Raw genomic sequence first — 7,501 nt, 5'->3', positions numbered from 1 at the left:
GCAGTTATTCATAATAAAAGTTACACACATCAAAATTTAAGCGATAATGGTACTTGTCATTGTTTTCTTTACCGAATAACTACCAGTGGCACTAATGAATTTATGAACACAATTTTCTTTTGCTTCCAAGAGCATTTTTGGGAATGATATGGGAAATATGGACTCTGCCAATTTATTCACATCCTGTGCACACAGCACATAAAAATTATTTTGTAAATTAAATATATATACTTGTTTTATTAAATAAGTACACAAAAATAATTTTATAGACAGTTTATTTTTTACCATTAATTATTTATATTTGTAACATGGGGAGACAACAAAAGTTTTACTTTAATTATTTTGATACTACTACAAATTAAAATTCAACTTACTAGGCTACACCAGACGTTAAATTATTAAGTTATTTGTATTGGGCATATGCATTAACTGAAATAATCCAATAATCACTGATGAAAACATTATATTTAAGAACTAAAAAAATTAATAAATTGTATGTCACCAGTATAGTTTTATATTTAACATTTTTTTATACAAACAACCTAGCTTAATAATTTAATTTACTTATCACACAAACACAATACATTGAGGGTAATTACATGATTAAAACTGGTTAGAAACTTACATGAAACTCACCTTAAAAAAAAATAATTTCTTATTGCTGTAAAAATTATAATGAAATTTTCATGCTTGTAGCTTTTCACAATGAAAACAGCTGCAGCTTTGAAGTTTTACAGTAACAAGCCTGGTATAGAAAATATTTCTGGCACCGTAAATTACATAGAAAAAGTTGCACAAGTTTATTCCATACTAGACAACAACAAACCATGGAAAGGCCTGACTGTTGGATCAGATGATGAAAAGGTAAAACTCTAAATTTTGAAATATTTCAATATTATGTCTGTACATAACAAATAGGCTACTCAGAATTATTTGTTTAGTTAATTTTTATAATAACTGATATAAAAACAATACAGTAATAATTTAACATTAAAAGAAATATTTGCTTCTATTCATAATCTGCACTTAACAATAAAGATTTTCCTGTATTGGAACATGAAAAATACTTAATGATTATTTCTTATGTAGACACTTCTTGGTTTCTTGGAGTATATTGACACATGGGAATTATCCACCAAATATCAGCCAGAATTGTTTCTTTCACCATCAACAGCCTGTGGAATAAGAGTAATGATAACATCAATCATTGAGTTGTCACATACACTTAATTCTATTGGCTTTCGTTACCTTCTCACATCAAAGGTCAACCAAAACATATTGGAGGTATGTATTATTTAAAAAAAACATTCATTGCTGATTTTTTAAAGCAAATAATAGCTAATTAACTAATCCTTATGTGATTTCTATAGGAAAAGTTCAATATTGCAATTGGAATTTAATTTTTTTGCCTTATAAAATTTTCAATAACTATATTTTAGACCTCAGAAAAAAATGTTATGAAATGCAGGAAAGTAATCAGTGTTGAAAATGAAAAATAGGGACAAATTTATGGACATATCAATTGTAGCATTCCCTGCCTCTGAGCACCTGGTGACGACAGAGAGGGCAGGAGCAAGAGACACTACATGCCAAGGGACAAATTAATTCTAGTGCAGGCTTAGTAATACAAATACACATATTATTTCACTGATTTTTCCAGCACAATTTGATATATTTAAAAACAATCAGCTAGTAATTTTAAAACGTGATAGTTACAATTGCTTATATTACTTCTCTAAAACATATGTTTTGACTTCAGTGAAATTCCATTGAAACATAAAAAATACAGCTTTGGTACTTCATTATAAAAGTTCACAATTTTAAAACATATTACATGGATATAGAATATATGTTTTAATTAAGTGTGGTACTTTGCAATGAGATTTCAATTTAATAAACAAATAATTAAATTGAGGCCATCACTTACAGCATAATAAATAAGTAAATTAAATATAAAAAATCCAACTTAAAACCTTTACACATATCTACATGGTGTATTCTCCACTCTTATGAAGGCAACCATGTGGTTGAAAATTTGAATTATTTTGTTTGTCCCGTTTCCATTTTAATAACTAATAGTTCTGCAACATACACATAAAACTAACCTAACCAATCATTCACTCCATTTCACAGTAATTTTAATGTAGCTAACCTAACGTTTCTACATGTTAAAACAGTATACTACAATAACATAATTTTTAAAAAATATGTCAAGAATTATGATACTGTGAAAATGGTTGGTTAGGTTATATTTAGTAAGCTGCGTTTAAAATACTTAAATAGTGGGTGTGGACAGTTGGTTAGGTTAGTTACATTACAACGATTGAGATATTAAAATAGTCAGTGAGTTAGGCTAACTACAAAAAAAAATAGTAAAATCGTTTAGTTAAGAACCGCCCCTTTAAACTACACATCCAATGGCATTGATCTAATTATTTAATTTTTGCTTCACATAGTGCTTGAAGATTAAGCACAAAAGGAACAACCATTTACCTACCACATTTTATCCCTATTTCAAATTTCTAAACAAGCACAAATGCTGCAAGTAGATGGGTGCACCATACAAGCTCACTACACTCATAGTTTTGAAAACCAAATTTCACAGTGAAGCGATGAAAAGTTGAAAAAACAATTATTTTTCTCTTAAATATCTTAGTAAATCACCAATGTTTTGTGTCCGTAAATTTTAAATTCGGACTTGCTGTAACTGATAATGGAATATGGTATGTAAATTGTATTAGTGGCATGAATAAAATTTACGTTAAGCTTGGAAAGACTGTCGCATATCCCGAGAAATCAGTCGAATAATAACCAAGCGAAAGGTTGTTTATGTTATGCTTGCTATATTAACAAGTAAATCTGTAATTGAAGTACAAAGCTTACCTGCAGGTAAAGTGAAGTAAGGTAAAGTGAGGTCATGACCTCAACTTCACTTTAGTTATTATTCGCCTAATTTCCATTAATCCGAGAATCAACAACATTCACAAACTAAATAGTATAGTTACTGTGATATCAAACCGATAAAAACACAAACAAGCACATCTTTTTTCATCCAGACATAACTTACCTCAAATATTTGCTTACCTTCATATGCAGATTGCTCGCGGCGAAACATAAACGCAGTATAGCTTTTATTTACGTGCCCAAAAGGCACAAAGTTGTGAAATTTACACGTTCTTAACGGAAGACTTGTTCAATATAATTCTTGCAAACAAAAAGCACATAACTAAATACCATACCGACTATTTTATTTTACTTCAATGCGGTTTTCTCACGTTCACCCTCAATGGCAGTGTGTAAAGTGTTACCCTTTCGCTACGCCAGCGCACCTAGCGGCAGAATTTTTCCCTGTGCCAAACTCGCCCATAAGAAAACCTTAACTAAGGTTAATTCTACTACAGGTTAGGAAGAAAACGGGTTTTCTTATGGGCGAGTTTGGCACAGGGAAAAATTCTGCCGCTAGGTGCGCTGGCGTAGCGAAAGGGTAACACTTTACACACTGCCATTGAGGGTGAACGTGAGAAAACCGCATTGAAGTAAAATAAAATGGTATGGTATTTAGTTATGTGCTTTTTGTTTGCAAGAATTATATTGAACAAGTCTTCCGTTAAGAACGTGTAAATTTCACAACTTTGTGCCTTTTGGGCACGTAAATAAAAGCTATACTGCGTTTATGTTTCGCCGCGAGCAATCTGCATATGAAGGTAAGCAAATATTTGAGGTAAGTTATGTCTGGATGAAAAAAGATGTGCTTGTTTGTGTTTTTATCGGTTTGATATCACAGTAACTATACTATTTAGTTTGTGAATGTTGTTGATTCTCAGATTAATGGAAATTAGGCGAATAATAACTAAAGTGAAGTTGAGGTCATGACCTCACTTTACCTTACTTCACTTTACCTGCAGGTAAGCTTTGTACTTCAATTACAGATTTACTTGTTAATATAGCAAGCATAACATAAACAACCTTTCGCTTGGTTATTATTCGACTGATTTCTCGGGATATGCGACAGTCTTTCCAAGCTTAACGTAAATTTTATTCATGCCACTAATACAATTTACATACCATATTCCATTATCAGTTACAGCAAGTCCGAATTTAAAATTTACGGACACAAAACATTGGTGATTTACTAAGATATTTAAGAGAAAAATAATTGTTTTTTCAACTTTTCATCGCTTCACTGTGAAATTTGGTTTTCAAAACTATGAGTGTAGTGAGCTTGTATGGTGCACCCATCTACTTGCAGCATTTGTGCTTGTTTAGAAATTTGAAATAGGGATAAAATGTGGTAGGTAAATGGTTGTTCCTTTTGTGCTTAATCTTCAAGCACTATGTGAAGCAAAAATTAAATAATTAGATCAATGCCATTGGATGTGTAGTTTAAAGGGGCGGTTCTTAACTAAACGATTTTACTATTTTTTTTTGTAGTTAGCCTAACTCACTGACTATTTTAATATCTCAATCGTTGTAATGTAACTAACCTAACCAACTGTCCACACCCACTATTTAAGTATTTTAAACGCAGCTTACTAAATATAACCTAACCAACCATTTTCACAGTATCAAAATTCTTGACATATTTTTTAAAAATTATGTTATTGTAGTATACTGTTTTAACATGTAGAAACGTTAGGTTAGCTACATTAAAATTACTGTGAAATGGAGTGAATGATTGGTTAGGTTAGTTTTATGTGTATGTTGCAGAACTATTAGTTATTAAAATGGAAACGGGACAAACAAAATAATTCAAATTTTCAACCACATGGTTGCCTTCATAAGAGTGGAGAATACACCATGTAGATATGTGTAAAGGTTTTAAGTTGGATTTTTTATATTTAATTTACTTATTTATTATGCTGTAAGTGATGGCCTCAATTTAATTATTTGTTTATTAAATTGAAATCTCATTGCAAAGTACCACACTTAATTAAAACATATATTCTATATCCATGTAATATGTTTTAAAATTGTGAACTTTTATAATGAAGTACCAAAGCTGTATTTTTTATGTTTCAATGGAATTTCACTGAAGTCAAAACATATGTTTTAGAGAAGTAATATAAGCAATTGTAACTATCACGTTTTAAAATTACTAGCTGATTGTTTTTAAATATATCAAATTGTGCTGGAAAAATCAGTGAAATAATATGTGTATTTGTATTACTAAGCCTGCACTAGAATTAATTTGTCCCTTGGCATGTAGTGTCTCTTGCTCCTGCCCTCTCTGTCGTCACCAGGTGCTCAGAGGCAGGGAATGCTACAATTGATATGTCCATAAATTTGTCCCTATTTTTCATTTTCAACACTGATTACTTTCCTGCATTTCATAACATTTTTTTCTGAGGTCTAAAATATAGTTATTGAAAATTTTATAAGGCAAAAAAATTAAATTCCAATTGCAATATTGAACTTTTCCTATAGACATCACATAAGGATTAGTTAATTAGCTATTATTTGCTTTAAAAAATCAGCAATGAATGTTTTTTTTAAATAATACATACCTCCAATATGTTTTGGTTGACCTTTGATGTGAGAAGGTAACGAAAGCCAATAGAATTAAGTGTATGTGACAACTCAATGATTGATGTTATCATTACTCTTATTCCACAGGCTGTTGATGGTGAAAGAAACAATTCTGGCTGATATTTGGTGGATAATTCCCATGTGTCAATATACTCCAAGAAACCAAGAAGTGTCTACATAAGAAATAATCATTAAGTATTTTTCATGTTCCAATACAGGAAAATCTTTATTTTTAAGTGCAGATTATGAATAGAAGCAAATATTTCTTTTAATGTTAAATTATTACTGTATTGTTTTTATATCAGTTATTATAAAAATTAACTAAACAAATAATTCTGAGTAGCCTATTTGTTATGTACAGACATAATATTGAAATATTTCAAAATTTAGAGTTTTACCTTTTCATCATCTGATCCAACAGTCAGGCCTTTCCATGGTTTGTTGTTGTCTAGTATGGAATAAACTTGTGCAACTTTTTCTATGTAATTTACGGTGCCAGAAATATTTTCTATACCAGGCTTGTTACTGTTTAAACTTCAAAGCTGCAGCTGTTTTCATTGTGAAAAGCTACAAGCATGAAAATTTCATTATAATTTTTACAGCAATAAGAAATTATTTTTTTTTAAGGTGAGTTTCATGTAAGTTTCTAACCAGTTTTAATCATGTAATTACCCTCAATGTATTGTGTTTGTGTGATAAGTAAATTAAATTATTAAGCTAGGTTGTTTGTATAAAAAAATGTTAAATATAAAACTATACTGGTGACATACAATTTATTAATTTTTTTAGTTCTTAAATATAATGTTTTCATCAGTGATTATTGGATTATTTCAGTTAATGCATATGCCCAATACAAATAACTTAATAATTTAACGTCTGGTGTAGCCTAGTAAGTTGAATTTTAATTTGTAGTAGTATCAAAATAATTAAAGTAAAACTTTTGTTGTCTCCCCATGTTACAAATATAAATAATTAATGGTAAAAAATAAACTGTCTATAAAATTATTTTTGTGTACTTATTTAATAAAACAAGTATATATATTTAATTTACAAAATAATTTTTATGTGCTGTGTGCACAGGATGTGAATAAATTGGCAGAGTCCATATTTCCCATATCATTCCCAAAAATGCTCTTGGAAGCAAAAGAAAATTGTGTTCATAAATTCATTAGTGCCACTGGTAGTTATTCGGTAAAGAAAACAATGACAAGTACCATTATCGCTTAAATTTTGATGTGTGTAACTTTTATTATGAATAACTGCATTATGGAAATTACATAATTTTTACAGCAATTTGTAGTTACCTGCTTCATGAGAGTAACACTCATTTTCTGGAAATTTTTTGGCTGCACATGTTTATATTTTTAATTTGGGGCCGTTCTTTGTAAACCATTGTGTGATAAAATAGGATTTTCTAAGCCCAGTGTAAAGGAATTTTTCAGATTGAAATTAAAATTCCCTTAAAGCTTTACTTAACAGTGATTAAATTAACTCACATAGGTTTTGTTTTATTGAAAAGCAAATACTTTGAAAATTATTATTCCTATTGTAATACATTCAAAATATTTAAAAGAATTTCATCTGTAATGTGTTATATTTCATCTTTTTTTTTTTTTTTAATTTTTTTCTTCTGAATTGTGCTGGTGCCCAAGTTTTAATAAACATTGCAAATTATACTGCAATAAGGTAATTTTAAACAGACAATTATAGTCAAGTCTTTAAGTGAACATAGATTAACTGAATTTCATGTTACGATTCTCAATTCTATACCTTTAATAATAAAACTTAAATGTATTTCTTTCAATTTTATGTTTTACTTAAAAGATATGAAATAAAATATCATGTGATGCCTGCCCTGCAAATAGAGCACTTTTCTGCCATAATTGTTTTACAGCAGATCCAATGTTCCTGAAGAGCCAAAAAATTGCGGATAAAAAAAAAGGCAAGTTAATTTCCCCTGCCATGAAGAAAAAAA

General features: G+C 29.6%; 2 long non-coding RNA genes across 2 annotated transcripts; one reads left to right on the top strand and one right to left on the bottom strand.

Annotated features, from left to right (window-relative positions):
- Positions 1 to 258: 258 nt before the first annotated feature.
- Positions 259 to 3,315, bottom strand: LOC134537652 (uncharacterized). Its single transcript, XR_010076019.1, has 2 exons — positions 3,085 to 3,315; positions 259 to 1,175 (listed from the first exon to the last, which is right to left on the bottom strand). It is a non-coding gene; the product is annotated as an uncharacterized LOC134537652 (long non-coding RNA).
- Positions 3,316 to 3,356: 41 nt separating this feature from the next.
- LOC134537655 (uncharacterized) lies at positions 3,357 to 6,531 on the top strand. Its single transcript, XR_010076020.1, has 2 exons — positions 3,357 to 3,704; positions 5,614 to 6,531. It is a non-coding gene; the product is annotated as an uncharacterized LOC134537655 (long non-coding RNA).
- The last annotated feature ends 970 nt before the right edge of the window (positions 6,532 to 7,501 follow it).

This window comes from Bacillus rossius, chromosome 1 (assembly GCF_032445375.1).
Source record: "Bacillus rossius redtenbacheri isolate Brsri chromosome 1, Brsri_v3, whole genome shotgun sequence".
NCBI classification, from domain to species: Eukaryota; Metazoa; Arthropoda; class Insecta; order Phasmatodea; family Bacillidae; genus Bacillus; species Bacillus rossius.
The sequence above is the reverse complement of the archived record's forward strand: the minus strand, read 5'-3'. Positions and strand labels throughout refer to the sequence as shown.